Here is a 19,851-nt window from a genome sequence, read left to right as displayed (position 1 = left end):
GAGGACAGATTAATTCCCAGAGGATAAAGGGGGGGGGGGGGGGGCAACATTAACCTGCCTCCTGACTTTACCATCACATTACCTACAGTATAGGACATACACCAGTCCCCCCCAGCCCACCCCAGCATATTAGCCTCCAACACTGCATTATTCCAACACTTCAAAATGCATGAGGTCATAAAAACACTACCAGGGTTTATTGCGAACGCCTTGAACTAATTAAAAAGTTGGCATCGTCAAAGCAATCTGGATTTTCTTTTTTTTTGTAAGCTATGATATGCGGTTTCCCAGCTCCGGTCTGACAGCTTGTGTAAGAGACGGCCCAAGTGGTGAGGGCGCTTTATACCGCCGTACATCCACAGAGTATAAATCAGCCATAACCACCAAAACACTCGTTAACAGTTCCCCAGGGTCCTAGATTAGGCACTCAGTGTTGATTTTGACAGCACATTTTGATTTAGTTTTAGTCATCTGAAATGAAAGCATAAAATTACTTGTCTTTTACTTCTACTGCATGGATCTCTTCTCTGCTAGTCCCTCCCTAACATTTTAGCCTATATAGTTTTTATTTGTTGACCAAATTATATGTGGCGGAGACGCTGCTACTTATACCCATAGAGTACTGAGTGACATGCCTATTGTACCACAGGGCGGCTGTGGCTCAGGAGGTAGAGCAGGTCGTCCAATGATCCATGGGTCGGCGGTTCGAATCCCGGCTCCTCCTGTCTACATGTCGAAGTGTCCTTGGGCAAGACACTGAACCCCAAATTGCTCCCGATGTGCTGGTTGGTACCTTGCATGGCTTCCGCCGCAATCGGTGTATGAATGTGTGTGTGAATGGGTGAATGTAATGCACAATCTATGTAAAGCGCCTTGGATAAAGGCGCTATATAAATGCACCATTTACCATTTACCATTTGAAAAGAAAACACATGCCATGATTTTGTAAATGTAACCCTAATGCACCTATAATATTTGTGTTCTTGTAGCCTATGCATCTCCTTCGTGTGGACATAAATGGTTAAAATATGTGTGTGTGTGTGTGTGTGTGTGTGTGTGTGTGTGTGTGTGTGTGTGTGTGTGGTACAGCGAGCTGGCAGGGCCTGTCTGTCTCTTCTCCCTGGCATTCCTCCACAGGTCAGTGCTCTTCCATTACCCCCGAGAGACCTGAGCCATGTTCATCTCACACACACACACACACACACACACACACACACACACACACACACACACACACACACACACACACACACACACACACACACACACACACACACACACACACACACACACACACACACACACACACACACAGTGTGTTCCTAACAATCCCTATATACCTTGCTGCTCCAGATAAAAAGGCTGGCCTGTGTTATAGAAGCCAATATTTCCCATGTGGGCTGTAGTACCTGCAGCCCTGTCCTATAGGCTGTAGTACCAGCCCTGTCCTATAGTCTGTAGGAACCTGCAGCCCTGTCCTATAGGCTGTAGTACCAGCCCTGTCCTATAGGCTGTAGTACTTGCAGCCCTGTCCTATAGGCTGTAGTACCAGCCCTGTCCTATAGGTTGTAGTACCTGCAGCCCTGTCCTATAGGCTGTAGTACCAGCCCTGTCCTATAGGCTGTAGTACCAGCCCTGTCCTATAGGTTGTAGTACCTGCAGCCCTGTCCTATAGGCTGTAGTACCAGCCCTGTCCTCTAGGCTGTAGTACCAGCCCTGTCCTATAGGTTGTAGTACCTGCAGGCCTGTCCTATAGGCTGTAGTACCAGCCCTGTCCTATAGGCTGTAGTACCAGCCCTGTCCTATAGGCTGCAGTACCAGCCCTGTCCTCTGGGCTGTAGTACCAGCCCTGTCCTATAGGTTGTAGTACCTTCAGCCCTGTCCTATAGGCTGTAGTACCAGCCCTGTCCTATAGGCTGTAGTACCAGCCCTGTCCTATAGGCTGTAGTACCAGCCCTGTCCTCGGGGCTGGAGTACCAAAATCTTTCAGAAATAGCAGATCTACAAGGTGCGACGCATTGTGAGCTTGAGAATCTGCTATTTTCAAATGGCCGAAATGCATATACGAGTGTTTTGTAATAATCAAAATCAACAAAATAACTAGTAACACCAAAGTACAATATTTGCATCTGAAATGTAGTGGAGTAGAAAAGTACCGAAAATACGCCAGTAGAGTAAAAATCCACGCTGCTGGGTTTCAGCATGTGGGCGCGCCCGATTCTCGGAATAATCTTCAACTTGCGCTCGGCCAAACAAATCAATAACCTCATCATGTCCTGCTATGGACAACCTGACAACTTGATTTCAAATCTCCATGCGTCAGTGTGCCATGATTTTCTGTCCTCCATTCCACATGTCTGTTTCACAACAGAGCGCTGTGAGCTTGACTGTAGATCTGTTATTTCTGGGCAAAGACATTTGGGGCCCTTTGTTCGTTAGTGCCTTATACCCCTTATCCCTAACCTTCTTTTCCTTTTTGCCTATTTTGAAAAAAACATAAAAAAATTGTTCAACTATATCAACATTGATACGTTGTGAGCTTGTAGATCGACTATTTGAACGATTCAAAATTGTTTTTCAAAATAGTAAAAATCACACCTGTGTGCAGTGAGGGGGCGCTCTTACATCACATTCCGTGCTCAACCAATCAAATCACCACAAATGTCATTCCGGCCAAACACTTTTGGCGTCTTCACTTTTCTGCCCTCATTTTTATCTTCAATATGTACTTTGTTCAGCCAAACAAATCATCGCTATGGCGTGATCAGCCAATCACAAGCCAATGTTTGTGTTCACACAAAGCTGGAAAGCTGGGCATAGGAGGGGCTAGCGGAAAATAACTTTAGGGATAATGATGAAAATAGGAGCCTTGGTGTAGAGGAAGAGGGGGAAAAAACCACAATGACGTTCTATAATATCGACCTTCAGTAAACGAGGTATATGTGATTTTCATATTCTTGCACACGTGTATGGATTTAAAAACATAAGAGGAGTATTGATCAAAAAACAGCATTAGGCTACAGCTGTTAAAAAAAATCCCTGCAGCTAATTATCCGTCCTGCCACAGCTGACTTCATTATTGAAATTCAAATTAATTCGCTCGATTTATTGTAAATCCATCTTATTCAATTACTGTACACGGCGACCCAGAAACACTGCTGTCGGGGTCACGGGAACAAGCGCTATAAGGCAGAACAAAAGGTTTTATTAATACACGCGCGAACACAACGTCATGCAGTACAACGCTCATGCAGTGATGGATGGATTTGTATAGTAACAAACGCGGGGCGGGGTCAAAGCATTGAGATAAACCGGTAGTTTCATGTCACGGATCCCCCCCCCCCAACCCCCCCCCCCCCCCCCTTACAAGTCAGACAAGCCAGCAATGTAATGACCTCTGCATAATTTATCCTTTTTCAGGCCTTTTTATGAGAGTTTCAGGGCATTCCACGTTTTGGTGGCAATCTTCGCCCCATGTTTGTGCTACATTTGAGGGGTAGGCTATACAACACTTTCTATTTGTATAGCTAATCCCACAAAAATGGGAGATTGGAGCAGTGGACGTGATTGAAAATAACCCCAAACAAAACTGGTGGAAGCTGACCCAGACTGTGGGGGAAAAAATAAAGAAAGAAAATTACAGGTAGGTAGGCTATATGAGGGGGGGCCCTGTGAGTCATGTCTATAGGAGGACTGTCTATGATTTGCATATAATGGGACGGGGGGGGGGGGGGGGGGGGGGCTGCTATGTGCTGCAGCTAGACAGAGACATGCAGTTATGAAACACTTCCAAAAATATCCCATGAGGAGGACAAGCATGGCCTGCTGCTGAGATGCCGCTCTAGCACCATCTACTGGTGGAATGCCCAATTCAAATGAGCTCAGTTGGCATCATTCGAACACATGCTCTTTAGATTGCCAGAGGCTCCGCTCACACATAAGAGACGTGTGTCGGACAGCTCGCAATTCATTTTCAATGGGAGTCACGTGGTTTGGACGAGACAACCTTTGATGAGACAACCCCCCACCCCGTACTGTAGGCTACTTAAGTACAGTACTTAGTTACTTTCCACTACTCTTGATTCCCTGTCCGCAACACCTAGCTAACGCCTAGTAAGAACACACTACACAGTACACACTACACACGACACACGTTCCCTGAACCACGCGCTCTGCTCAGTAAGAACACACTACATACGTTCCCTGAACCACGCGCTCTGCTTAGTAAGAACACACTACACACGTTCCCTGAACCACACGCTCTGCTCAGTAAGAACACACTACATACGTTCCCTGAACCACGCGCTCTGCTTAGTAAGAACACACTACACACTACACATGTTCCCTGAACCACGCACTCTGCTCAGTAAGAACACACTACACACTACACATGTTCCCTGAACCACGCACTCTGCTCAGTAAGAACACACTACACACGTTCCCTGAACCACGAACTCTGCTCAGTAAGAACACACTACACACGTTCCCTGAACCACACGCTCTGCTCAGTAAGAACACACTACACACGTTCCCTGAACCACACGCTCTGCTCAGTAAGAACACACTACATACGTTCCCTGAACCACGCGCTCTGCTTAGTAAGAACACACTACACACTACACATGTTCCCTGAACCACGCACTCTGCTCAGTAAGAACACACTACACACTACACATGTTCCCTGAACCACGCACTCTGCTCAGTAAGAACACACTACACACGTTCCCTGAACCACGCACTCTGCTCAGTAAGAACACACTACACATGTTCCCTGAACCACGAACTCTGCTCAGTAAGAACACACTACACATGTTCCCTGAACCACGAACTCTGCTCAGTAAGAACACACTACACATGTTCCCTGAACCACGGACTCTGCTCAGTAAGAACACACTACACATGTTCCCTGAACCACGGACTCTGCTCAGTAAGAACACACTACACATGTTCCCTGAACCACGAACTCTGCTCAGTAAGAACACACTACACATGTTCCCTGAACCACGCACTCTGCTCAGTAAGAACACACTACACACGTTCCCTGAACCACGCACTCTGCTCAGTAAGAACACACTACACATGTTCCCTGAACCACGAACTCTGCTCAGTAAGAACACACTACACATGTTCCCTGAACCACGAACTCTGCTCAGTAAGAACACACTACACATGTTCCCTGAACCACGGACTCTGCTCAGTAAGAACACACTACACATGTTCCCTGAACCACGGACTCTGCTCAGTAAGAACACACTACACATGTTCCCTGAACCACGAACTCTGCTCAGTAAGAACACACTACACATGTTCCCTGAACCACGGACTCTGCTCAGTAAGAACACACTACACATGTTCCCTGAACCACACGCTCTGCTCAGTAAGAACACACTACACATGTTCCCTGAACCACGCGCTCTGCTCAGTAAGAACACACTACACACTACACATGTTCCCTGAACCACGCACTCTGCTCAGTATTCAGTCAACTGCAAATTATCTCTCTCTCTGTCTGTCTGCCTGTCTCTCTCCCCTTTTCCTTCAGCTACAGTATACCTGCAGTACCTGCCTGTCTGCGTGCCTGCCTGCCTGCCTGTCTGCCTGCCTGCCTCATCTTCCATGGTGCTTCGATCTGCTGTCACCTCGATTAGAGGTGGAAAAGGGCGGGGGAAGGGGGGGCTTGTTGACCACACACTGCTAATCCACCGCCCCCCACATAGATACCCCCCCCCCCCCCCCCGCGCCCATACGTCCGTGTGTCAAGGCCCATAGCCGTATAGATTGGCTGTGCACGCCTCTATGACAATAGGTTCCTGCTGGGAAAGTGCGGCGCATGCAACCATTGACCATTGACAGACATGACATTTCATGATAACTGATGAGGTGCTGCAATGGTGGGGACGTGTTTCTTTTTTATCATGAATGTGAGACCTGGGTGGGGATATGTTTCTGTTTTATCATGATGTGAGACATGGGTGGGTACGTGTTTCTGTTTTATCATGGATGTGAGACATGGGTGGGTACGTGTTTCTGCAGTTTTATCATGGATGTGAGACATGGGTGGGTACGTGTTTCTGTTTTATCATGGATGTGAGACATGGGTGGGTACGTGTTTCTGCAGTTTTATCATGGATGTGAGACCTGGGTGGGTACGTGTTTCTGTTTTATCATGGATGTGAGACATGGGTGGGTACGTGTTTCTGTTTTATCATGGATGTGAGACATGGGTGGGGACATGTTTCTGTTTTATCATGGATGTGAGACATGGGTGGGTACGTGTTTCTGTTTTATCATGGATGTGAGACATGGGTGGGGACGTGTTTCTGTTTTATCATGGATGTGAGACATGGGTGGGGACGTGTTTCTGTTTTATCATGGATGTGAGACATGGGTGGGGACATGTTTCTGTTTTATCATGGATGTGAGACATGGGTGGGGATGTGTTTAACTGTTTTATCATGAATGTGAGACATGGGTGGGGACATGTTTCTGTTTTATCATGGATGTGAGACATGGGTGGGGATGTGTTTCTGTTTTATCATGAATGTGAGACATGGGTGGGGACATGTTTGTTTTATCATGGATGTGAGACATGGGTGGGGACATGTTTCTGCTTTATCATGGATGTGAGACATGGGTGGGGACATGTTTCTGCTTTATCATGGATGTGAGACATGGGTGGGGATGTGTTTAACTGTTTTATCATGGATGTGAGACCTGGGTGGGGACATGTTTCTGCTTTATCATGGATGTGAGACAGCGGACTGCATGGAGGAATGTTCACACGTGTGTCCATGTGCATACTTTTCATGTGTAAAGCTGCATATAAACGATAAATAGATAAGACAGACAGACAGACAAGCTTTTATTGGTCCTGAGGGAAATTCAAACGTGCATTTATTTATGTGCACAAAATATCCCTCATGCACATGCACGTGCTGTGTGTGCATTAAAAAACAAATATCACACAAGCGCACACGCGCACACACACACACACACACACACACACTAAACCTGTTGTATGGCGACCTTGAGTGCCCTGAAAGGCGCCTTATAAATATTAATATATAATTATTATTATTACTACAGTGCGCTAAACCTTTCATTAGAAATAGAAGTAAATCTCACTCAGCCTTTCTACACATACCTCCACACGGCCCAGCGTGTGTTTATCAAAGATTAGCGTCCGGCTGCTAATACAACGCCACAGATGCACAGGATCCTCCATTGTTTGCACTAACGGTATAACACTTTTTCTCCCAGCGCCGTTTGCTCTAATCCTCTTTTAGATCTCATAAATGGACCACTCTGCACAAACAACGATAGGGGCAGCTAGAGCGCTATGCCCGTGCCTGTTTAGGCCCCGCTGAGCTGAGCCGAGCGCTGTGTGTTTGTTGTGTGTAAATCTGTTTATTCTCATCATCATCATCATCATCAGCGTGTGGTGTGGAGTCCATCTGTCCATCTGTTTACTTTCATACCTGCCATAAGAGCATCCTCCCCGCTAAGCACTGCTGCTCCACCAATTATGGAACTACTTAAACCAGGTCCATGTCCAATTAAGTACCTGCCCTGGAGCAGTTATCAGTGGTGGGAAGTAACTAATTACATTTACTTAAGTACTGTACTCGAGTACAATTTTGAGGTATTCGTACTTTACTTGAGTATTTCCAATTTCACATCTATTTGAAAACATTATAGTTACTGTACATTTTGATTATTACTACAAGACATACATTAAACACTTCAGTCCTAAATATTCCGTTCATTTGAAAATAGCAGATCTACAAGATTGCGATGTGACACATTGTGAGATTTTAGATTACACATTTGAAAACTTAAGTGTACTTTACATTTGAAGGACAACTATATATTATTCTTTAAAAAAAAAGAAAATGCCCACGATTTTGTAACCCATTTTTTCACCCAGTGTCAATGTTCTAATGTAATCCTGGGCTCTACATGCATAAGGAGTCCAAACTGCTTCTTTTCACCTGACAGTGGGGAGTTTCCTTGGTTGGACGTATAGGGCGTGGAAGGAACACGTTATTCCAACCAGTTCCTTTCCCCTCCATCAGGCGCCCCGTCTGGCCAGGGGGAGGCAGTTTAGAGACCAGGATTACTACATGTTTTTTGTGAGGGTATCTACCTTACCTCGGGTATGGGCAACTAAAGGACAACTTCAAACAGGGTTCATGTTTTAGGTTGTTATTAGAGAAAGTAAAAGATGAGTGTTCATTTTTTTTTTAAATTTGCGGCTTTAATTCGTTTTTTGGTTTTCTTACGGTGATTTCTTTATTGTTATTTACTATAGTCATAATAGACCCCAGGAGATTACATCTGGCCACACAAGATCACGGGATCTACTGAATGTAACTCCTCCCCGCTCATGTTCAGTCTTTACCGTCTTTAATTTATCCTAATATAAATCAAAATCATCTAAGCAAGCTCGGATTTCGGGAGATAGTTCCAGACTCTATATAGCATTCGGAGATTGTGGAATAGTTGTTTGGCAATGTGAGACTAATTACAGCTTGCATGGTTACTTGTACTCTGTTACAAGTAGAAGTACCACATTCAAAATGTACTTGAATAAAAGTACAAAAGTATCTGCATCAAAATGTACTTAAGTACCAAAAGTAAAAAAGGTTTTCAAATTTGAAAATAGCAGATCTGCAAGGTCACAATGTATCGCACCGCGACGCATTGTGAAAACCCTTTTACCCTTTTAGGTAAAAGAGAACTACATAAAAACCATGTGATTACAATACATAGGAAGACATACTGTAATGTGCAGATAGAAGGCAGTGCAGTGGTCCATGCTAAATGGGCCAGGGTCACGTCGTCTATATGGAGCACGGACAGCTTAGCTAACGGTGTCAAGCTTCAAGGTCTTTCATAAGAAATTAATAAAAACTCTCTGAGAGAGAGAGAGAGAGAGAGAGAGAGAGAGGGGGGGGGATTACTAAAAAGAGCACAGATTAGGTATGGCACTCTATGTTCTCTGTGCCTTATACAGCCTAATCATAGCTGAAAAAGTAAGCTTACAAAATAAGAGCCAAGTACAAGTGCAAGCCGGTTGTGAACATGCATGCGTGTGTGTGTGTGTGTGTGTGTGTGTGTGTGCGTGCATGGGCACGTGCGTAAGTGGGTGTGCGCGCGTGTCTGGAGCAATTTGGCATTGTGAGATTTGGTGTATAGTAGATTTGGGGAAAAGGGAGGGGACCAAATAATGACCGATGGGGTATGTCGGTCTAAGTTAAAGTGGTTAAATGTTAGAGTTTACAATAATGGAGAAAATAAATCTGGCTTGAGGTTAGGGTTATAAGGATTAGGCTTTTGGAAGGTTGATTAGTGATTAGAGTGTCTGGCCAGAGAAGGAGAGGTCGGGGCTTTGATTCCAGGCCTGGTCACACCAAAGACTATAAAAAAAACGGATCAATGCATCCCTGCTTGGCACTTGGTTTTAGTTGTGCTTGTAGATTTTCAGCACGTGACCAAGCATGAAATGACTTGTCTTTTAATTGGATCTCCTCTCCACTCCTCCCTAACGGTTTAGCCTAGTTTGAATTTGTTGATGAAATTGTCAATATACTGTATTTAGTCTTATAGTTTTAGTCACCATAACTTCGTTTTACTTTGTTTTGGTTCAGTTGTCGTCAGTGAAAAAGGTAGTCGACATGTTTCAACATAGTTTTAGTCGACAAAATAATGGTTGGGAGTATTATTAAAACCTAGAGGAGAGCACCAGGGATGAGAAACAGAAAGAGAGAGAGTGAGAGAGAGGTCACATTCTCTCCATTCCCCCTGAGAAGCATGCTCCTTGTCCCCGTTAAAGTTGTTATTGGTCTTATAGGAATATGACTGTGCTAAGTGCCATCGAGGCCAGTCGAATGGCGGCTCTTCTACATGGAGTTCTATTGACGAAGAGCATGGTGAAGTGTGACAAAGTCCTGGACCGGAAGTTGACAGAATGCACTGGACTCAGGCAACAGCCCAGCTTTAATGATCTTAAAGGACCACTTCACCACTTTTCAACATGTCTTCATATAATTGGTCCTCACTAATGTTCATGATAAAACACCACCATTTTTTCCTACTCAGTCTGTGTCTCATAGGAGGGCTTTGGGCAGTTCGGACACCCGTCCACCAGTGACATCATCATTAGGCATATTTCTTTTTAAAGGAGCATTCAGTGATTTGGGTGATTTGGAAAACCACCCAGTCCGCCCCGGTAACAAAATGTGCACATGCACGCTCTACAGTGGGGGGAAGTGCAACAGGCCAACAGCATGTGCACCAAGGCCCGCCCCCACTCGATCATGATTGGAGGAAGTTCCCTCTCATCCTGATTTGATGAAGGCTTTGCCACCCGCCACCAAAACTGAAACTAGGGTTTTTTTTACCCCAGGGGCTCACTGGGGACAGGGAGGAACTCCTTATATGGTCAGCACACTCTATAGTAGGGAGGATTATCCAGAAAAAAAGAAAAAATAAGTGATATTTGAATTAAGTCAAATCACTGAATATACCTTTAAACAAGATTTGTTTTAAAATATATTTAGATTTTTATTATCGTGAGAACGATGGCTTCAACTTTTGCATTGCAACTTTTCAGGAAAAGAAAGCCTGCCGTTTCTATTAGCTTGGATTCACCATCGATGATGTCACTGGTGGATGGGTTTCTGAACTGCCCACAGCCTTCTTATGAGACACAGACTGAGTAGGAAAAAATGGTGGTATTTTATCATGAACATTAGTGAGGACCAATTATAGGAAGAGAAGTTGAAAAGTGGTGAAGTGGTCCTTTAAATACCTTTCATTTAAATAGTTTTTTAGTAATAGTACAACATAAACATTACAGAGACTTTAGTTTATTTAGTTGACTTTAAAACAGTTGTCATGTTGCACACATCAGTATCACACAGTGCTGTTTTCTGCCACCTCAATGGTTCTGGTTGGAATCATTTGTTCCAATACATCCTACCCGGGAAACTCCCCCCTGTCAGGTGATAACAAGCGGCCTGCTCACTCCTCACGCATTGAAGGAAGCATGAGCTCAGTTCGGGGCTCTCCCCACAGTACCGCCATCAGGCATATATGCACAGTATGCACTGGGGGTATTGGGAGCACAAACACAATGCGTAGGGCAAGCAAATAGTCAGCCGTGCCCCTGTCTCCCCAGGTTGGCAGAGAGAAAGTAGCACCCAGAATCACAGCCTAGGCAATTGGCACCGGGTGAAAAAATGGGTTACAAATCGTGGGATAAAAACATTGCTGGGCTGGGTCATTGTTGCGTGTCAGGGCACACACATATACTGTAGTTGCTTATTTTGTGTTATTAAACAAACAGTGACCTTTAGTGTGTTTGACAGCAGACTGCATTTACAATGGAACTACTGTGGTGGCAAAGTAGATAAATGCTACTGTACTGCATTGCTTCCCCCTTTTTATGAGTCGCAGATAAATATCCCTTTGTTTTTGTTTTTTAATCCGGTCGGGTTGACCCATGAGAGTGGTGATAATGTGTCTCACACACACACACACACACACACACACACACACACACACACACACACACACACACACACACACACACACACACACACACACACACACACACACACACACACACACACACACACACACACACACACACACACACACACACACACACACACACACACACACACACACACACACACACACACACACAATGTTCCCAGACATGATGAATCTGTTCCCAGACGTAAAATTTGACCCATGCATATAACATAGTTCCCACACATACGAAATCTGTTCCCAGACAAACAGCAGCACCCTTAATACTCCCACTATAGCATCCATGCTGTCACGGTTGGTACGAATAAGGGATGAGTCAAGTAGTACTGTGTCTCTTCCACAGTCAACTCAACTTCTGTTTCGGTGTGAAATACAGCACTGTCAGCACCGTCTCAGAAGGAGGTAGGTACCGGGCTGTCTTGGTATCATACTGTTCCCCTGTTCCATGTCTTCCTGTCTAAAGTGCCCTTGAGCAAGATGCTGAACCCCTAACCCCTACCCATAATTTATGTCAGTGCAAGTATCATGTTCGCCGCAGTTCCTACATTTTAAACACGTTTCTCCCACCATTAATGCACGTAATGCACATTGTAAAGACATCAGGTGGAAGGACATTTAGTATCTGGTAATATAGCTCATTATTCTAAAGCTTTTTAAATGCTTACTGTGTGCTGCCTGTAACTGCAGGGTTGGTGGAAGGGTCTAGAAAGTTGCACTCACCTCAATTAACACAGAGCACAGAGAGAGAGAGAGAGAGAGAGAGAGAGAGAGAGAGAGAGAGAGAGAGAGAGAGAGAGAGAGAGAGCAAGAGAGAGAGAGAGAGCAAGAGAGAGAGAGAGAGCAAGAGAGAGAGAGAGAGAGAGAGAGAGAGAGAGAGAGACGGGTGGACAGACAGACAGACAGACAGACAGACAGACAGACAGACAGACAGACAGACAGACAGACAGACAGACAGACAGAGCTATGGTGCAAGTACCCATTTCACAAACAGAACCTTGGGAATGTTGTTTTCTGTGGCGCGCGTGCACGTGTGTGCTTGCGCAGCATGTGGGAGTTCAGCATACCCAGAGAAACTATGCCATGTTTGTCTTTTCCCAGGAGGGTGCTGAGAGAGAGAGAGAGAGAGAGAGAGTTAAGCCTGGATTCATATACTTCACCATATACCGGGGCGTTGTGGTACGACGGGGTACAAATTGAGCCATTAGGAGTGAGAGACGTAGATGGATGAGGGAGGGGAGTGGGAGAGGGGTGGGGAGGTGTGTGGGGGTTTGGTCACCGGGGCAAGGATAATGAGGTCACTGCCACGGCCATTAAGCCAATCAGCAAGATTTATACTGAGGTGAGTGAACTTGGCCCCGACCGCTGGAATGAGCCATTTACCCAACCAGACCGCTTAATGTGTCCCTTCAGCACTTAATACCACCATGCCACTTAGATGCAGTCTATACCACCGCCACTTGTGTGTTAACAATCGTGAAAAACTGTAAAAAGGACAATGCACCGTGTTATCTGTACTGTGAATAGTGTTTATTTTTTTAAGAATGAAGGCCTACTTTTTGAATACTCTTGACAGAGCAACTTGTTCTTGTAGTTGACCAGGCGTATCTATACTGACTCAAGAGTACTTTGTCCATCACTGAGTTCAGCTTTTATTTTATCGTCACAAAGATAAGTCATCAAAGCAACCAAATGGAAGCATGAATGGCGAAAAGAAGCAGACTGATAATTATCAATGAATACATCTTATCTAAACCCAAATAAAAGTACTTGTTTAACAAAACATGGCTGAGGAAATAACCCTGAATTCTGTTCAAAAACTCGTTGAGAATGTCATGAGTTGACATTAACTTAATAGTGCAGAGCACTGTCACACTGCCTCCGGGCTTACGCAATAACTCTAAATGTCTGTCTTCTTATTTTTGTAATATTTTTCTTCTAGGCAGCAGCTCCTGGGAATGTTTTCTTTAACTTCTTCTCAGTGTGACACTTAATAAATGATGTGTCAGCCTGGCTCCACCGCCGTGTCCCTCGCCGCATATTCACCGTGCAAATTTTGACATTTTACTCGTGACCTTAAATCGACAATTTCCCCCCTCTTTTTTTAACATTTATATGCCATGCACCGGAAAGAGATAAGATCTTTCAAGAAGCCGTGAAAATGAGATGCGTTTTTCTTTAGCAAAACGGCTCCTGACATTTGTAACAGGGCAGCATTAAATGTAGGACATTTGCGGATGTGGAGGAGAGGAGAAGAGAGACATGCTAAAGCAGCTGAGGCTTAAGAGGTTCTCTTTAACCCATAACAGTCCCCCCTAAAATCTAAATTAGCTGTCAATATCAACACTAGTGCACTAGTGCACATTCAGTGACCATGGTTCAGAAGCTGTGTTCAAGTTCACTCTCACATTGGAATAAATAGAATCGCTTAAGATAATTTTTACTCTTCTGGTAAATCTAAATGTGTGTGCTGCTCAGTGGTGGAATACTGTTAAGTACTCATGTTTTCTTTAAGTATTAGTAGAAATATTTGTTGAGCACCAGATTCTGGGGGGAATATCATATAGAGAAGATAACGCAAATCTTCAAACTCACAACGCGTTGTGACACTATGCAATCATGAGCTTGTAGATCGGCTATTTTTGGTGGAGAGATTTGGTGATGAATTGCGTGTTTTCTATCAATTACACACTCCATAGCCTCGGTACCCAGGCTTTTATTTTCATTCGTTCACATTCGGCTACACACTCCATAAAGCCTTGAATTCATGCCGATTTTGTTTTTGTTTTTGTCACATTCCTATAAGCCAAATTGGGAGCAATGTTTTGGGTTTTTTATGCTGCGTTATCAATAAAATTGTAGTGTTTTGCCAATTATTTGAACCACTGTTTATATTCGACATGCTTCTGTCAAGCTGAGTAGCGAGCATTGTGTATACAAGGCATGCAGCGCCGTAGCAGCAACTAGCTGACAACCAGGACACGCCTGTGTGTGTTAAGCAGCCAGAGCCAATAATGCTGCATACGAGATTCACCTCACCAAGACATTGTGCTTGTGAGAGAGAGAGAGAGAGAGAGAGAGAGAGAGAGAGAGAGAGAGAGAGAGAGAGAGAGAGAGAGAGAGAGAGAGAGAGAGAGAGAGGCAGATAAAGACATGAGACTGAATGAGGCAGAGAGAGAGAGGGGGCGAGAGATGTAGCAAGAGAGACAAATAAGGACATGAACTGAATCTAGGCAGAGAGAGACAGAGACACGAAGAGACACAGAGACCGAGGGAGACAGAGAGACCGAGGGAGACAGAGAGACCGAGGGAGACAGAGAGAGACAGAGAGAGAGAGGGAGACAGAGAGAGAGAGGAAGACAGAGAGAGAGAGGGAGACAGAGAGAGAGAGGGAGACAGAGAGAGAGAGGGAGAGAGACAGAGAGAGAGAGGGAGACAGAGAGAGAGAGGGAGACAGAGAGAGAGAGGGAGAGAGACAGAGAGAGAGAGGGAGACAGAGAGAGAGAGGGAGACAGAGAGAGAGAGGGAGACAGAGAGAGAGAGGGAGACAGAGAGAGAGAGGGAGACAGAGAGAGAGAGGGAGACACAGAGAGAGAGGGAGACAGAGAGAGAGAGGGAGACAGAGAGAGAGAGGGAGACAGAGAGAGAGAGGGAGACAGAGAGAGAGAGGGGAGACACAGAGAGAGAGGGAGACAGAGAGAGAGAGGGAGACAGAGAGAGAGAGGGAGACAGAGAGAGAGAGGGAGACAGAGAGAGAGAGGGAGACAGAGAGAGAGAGGGAGACAGAGAGAGAGAGGGAGACAGAGAGAAAGAGGGAGACAGAGAGAGAGAGGGAGACAGAGAGAGAGAGGGAGACAGAGAGAGAGAGGGAGACAGAGAGAGAGAGGGAGACAGAGAGAGAGAGGGAGACAGAGAGAGAGAGGGAGACAGAGAGAGCGAGGGAGACAGAGAGAGCGAGAGGGAGACAGAGAGCGAGAGGGAGACAAAGAGAGAGAGGGAGACAGAGAGAGAGAGGGAGACAGAGAGAGCGAGGGAGACAGAGAGAGCGAGGGAGACAGAGAGAGAGAGGTAGACAGAGAGAGAGAGGGAGACAGAGAGAGCGAGGGAGACAGAGAGAGAGAGGGAGACAGAGAGAGAGAGGGAGACAGAGAGAGCGAGGGAGACAGAGAGAGAGAGGTAGACAGAGAGAGAGAGGGAGACAGAGAGAGAGAGGGAGACAGAGAGAGAGAGGTAGACAGAGAGAGAGAGGGAGACAGAGAGAGAGAGGTAGACAGAGAGAGAGAGGGAGACAGAGAGAGCGAGGGAGACAGAGAGAGAGAGGTAGACAGAGAGAGAGAGGGAGACAGAGAGAGAGAGGGAGACAGAGAGAGAGAGGGAGACAGAGAGAGAGAGGGAGACAGAGAGAGAGAGGGAGACAGAGAGAGAGAGGTAGACAGAGAGAGAGAGGGAGACAGAGAGACCGAGGGAGACAGAGAGAGAGAGGGAGACAGAGAGAGAGAGAGAGACAGAGAGAGAGAGAGAGAGAGACAGAGAGAGGGAGACAGAGAGAGAGAGGGAGACAGAGAGAGAGAGGGAGACAGAGAGAGAGAGGGAGACAGAGAGAGAGAGGGAGACAGAGAGAGAGAGGGAGACAGAGAGAGAGCCCACTGAGCATATTTCGGGCTATTAAATGTCTAAAGTATGTCTAAATGGCCGTCTAAAACCGGGTTATAACTAGTCTAAAAGTGTTTTCTTTCAGCGGTCTAGGCCTAGACCGCTAAATTTCATCAGCTATACATGAACGTTCTATATAAGCTTAAAGAACAGCTGAAATATATCTTGCGGAAAAGGTTTCTAATTATAAAGCATTGAACTCGCATTATATCGCTTTTGAACAGTTGGAAAAGAGAAGAAAACACGCAAGAGAGTGGGTGGCCATGGTGGGTGCGATAATGTGGATACATTTAGAGAGGGCCGCTCGGGGTCGCTCCGATCATTTTTATATATTCTGGATCGCTAGTAGACCTACTGTATGGAACAGCACAGCAGGGGATTGAGGTGAGTCTTGAGTTGAGCTTTAAAAATGTCTACAGAGGGTGCGTGTCTGAGTTGAAATGGAAGTCTATTCCAGGCTGTAGGCCCATAGAAGCAGAAGGCTGCCTCACCATATTTTTTTGTAGACATTTTTAGACATTATTTTAGGCACTTCAAGCAGGCCAGCAGTGGAGGACCTGAGGGGGCGGTTAGGAACGTATATAGGTAGGCATTCGCAGAGGTAAGAAGGTGCAAGACCGTTTAGGGATTTATAAACGAGTAAAATAATTTTAAAATCAATCCTAAAAACCACCGGGAGCCAATGTAGTAAGTATAAAACTGGAGTAATATGATTTCTCATCTTAGTTTTAGTTAAAACCCTAGCAGCCGCATTTTGAACAAGTTGAAGTCTGTCCGTTGACTTCTTTGGCAGGCCCGAGAGGAGGGCGTTACAGTAATCGAGACGCGAAAAAACAGGCTCTAATGCGCGCCGTTTCTTAGATGAAAGAAGGCCGTCTTGGTTGCTTGATTAATGTGAGCATTGAAATTTAATTCTGAGTCAATAATAATAAGAGAGAGAGAGATCAACAATATGTATACAGTAGGTGACATAAGACACATGGTGTGATTCACTGTACTGTAGCTACAGGGCACACACACACACACACACACACACACAGTCAACCCCCCCCCCCCCCCCCCCCCCCCCCCCCCGACTGGATCATTAGCAGAAGGGTTAACGCCAGGCCGGTGTAACTAAGTAACATGTACTCAAGTGCTGTAATTTATAGGTAAATTTCTATACTTTCTACTCCACTACATCTCAGAGGTAAATTATTTTACTCTACTACATCGGCTATTTTACATGATGTATTTATGTATTTTATTATTTTGGAGAAAACTTGTGAAATGGGACCTTCTGCATAATGAGTGTATACTTACACTCTTGATGCCATAACTAAGTATATTCTGATGACAGTAGCCTACTTGTATGGGTTCATTTGTTTACCTGTTATCCTATAATTTCAATGTACATATTATCCTTTTAATAATATTCTTTTAGACTGATAGGTATTTTCTTACATGTGATCATAGACTACGGTACTATACACCATCTCATAATGGCTGATTTTACTGCTGGTTGCATGCTGAAAATAGCCGATCTACAAGATCACAACGTTGTGACGTGTTGTGAGCTACTTTCAGAGTGCAACACCCGAGTGCAACCATACATATGATACAATGACTTGTCTTTCAGTTCTACTGGATCTCTTCTCAGTCCATCCCTAACCTTTTAGTCTAGTATTTCACAACGGGTAAGGGCTAGTAGTTTTAGTCGACGAAATCAACACTTGTGGAGGCCCCCTGGTGCACATGGATATGGAAGTGCGATGACACGTCCCAGAAACCGGTTTCTGCAGGCATGTTGTCATAACAGCATCTTATTGTCATTAGAACTGAATCCCCACCTATTTGCACTGTCATCACATCCTGCGCCAATGTGCTTTTAATTGTTGTCTAAACAACTGTTGTTCACGCTCGTGTCTGCGGCCCACTTAATGAACATGGCCCACTGAAGTGGGTGGACCACGTGCATTTTCATTCTCATGATCAATCCATCTGATTGTGTTCAGGCTTTGATCAATGGAACTAACATAATATCTCCCCCCCTCCCCCTCCCCCCTCTCTCTCACTCTCTCTCTGAACAACTTGTCAGTAGAGATGTGTCATAGAGCTGGAGTCACCGGGGCAGAGGGAGCGTGACAGCGGAGACCCCTTAACCCAGAGACTTACATAAATAAAGTCTAGATAAAGTCCACAGACCAGCGCATGAGTCACCAACACACGGCCGCCTTCCTCTATAATCCCCCATTGTTGTGTCCTCCACAATGGAGCACAATGCATTACCGCTGGCTCCGTTTTCATTGTGCGGTTCAATTCAACCCCAGGGCCGGGCCACCGATGGAAGAAGTAGGCTACTCACATTTACCTGAGTAAAAGTATCAATGCCACAATGTAGAACTAATCTCTTACAAGTACAAATTTGAGAAAGAAGTACTCAAATTGTTCAAAAATGTGTCCAACTTTGCTACATATTCAATTAGATGAAGTATAAAATAAGGATAAATTAACGTTAACGTTAACGTTTGATTGATTGATTGATTGATTGATTGATTGAATACTTTATTGTCAGAAATGTAATCAGTACAGGGTACAGTCAAACAGAAATGTAATCAGTACAGGGTACAGTCAAACAGAAATGTAATCAGTACAGGGTACAGTCAAACAGAAATGTAATCAGTACAGGGTGCAGTCAAACAGAAATGTAATCAGTACAGGGTACAGTCAAACAGAAATGTAATCAGTACAGGGTACAGTCAAACAGAAATGTAATCAGTACAGGGTACAGTCAAACAGAAATGTAATCAGTACAGGGTGCAGTCAAAAAGTTTTTAAATAACTGTGCCATAGCACATACAAATTTTCCCTCTGAGATATAATAGAACAAAAAGAAAATATTTAAAACTGGACACGCTGAAGTAAAGTTAAAGTACCTCAAAGGTGTACTAAACTAAAGTACACTTTTTTGGTACTTTGGTTACTTGGCACCACTGCCGTCTCTCCCCAGGCTGTGGTTTACTTTATCACGTCACCGTGGCTTTCTCCACATAAACACACAAGACTCTGTCGCATGGAAACCTCATATGTCCAGAAAAAGGGTTGTACTTTTCAGGAAAGTTCATATGTTCTTATTGGTTCAATGGGTGCAGGATGGAGGTCATGGCCTGAAGTGAGGATGGCAGCAGCTGACCGTGAAGGGTGGAAGCGCTCTGTGAAGGCCTTATGTGCCACAAGGCATGAAGTGGATAGGTAGGTAACACGGTATTGGTTCAATATGGTTCAATATGGTTCAATATTTATAAAAACCCACAGACGCACTTTCACAGTCACTGTCAAAATATATATAAAAAAAAATAGCAGATGTACAAGCTCACACCGTGTCACCTGGCGACACGGTGTGAGCTTGTAGATCTGCTTGCTATGGTTGCTATTTTTCTGTGACAATGTAGTGAGTGCACCGTTCCCCAAACAGTCGGTCGGAACCCATTTGTGGTCGCGTATCCATTTCCTTGGGTCCCGAGTGAATATCCCTTTATTTGTGGTTTTCCAATTTTTTGTCATTATTGTTATTAAATGTTTTTCTAAAGATTTCCACGAAACTTCACACCCTTTTTCATGAGGTACGCATGAAAAATCTAAAAATCGCAAATAATTTCACAA

Source organism: Electrona antarctica (assembly GCF_951216825.1).
Source record: "Electrona antarctica genome assembly, chromosome: 13".
NCBI lineage: Eukaryota > Metazoa > Chordata > Actinopteri > Myctophiformes > Myctophidae > Electrona > Electrona antarctica.
This window is presented reverse-complemented; position numbering follows the sequence as displayed.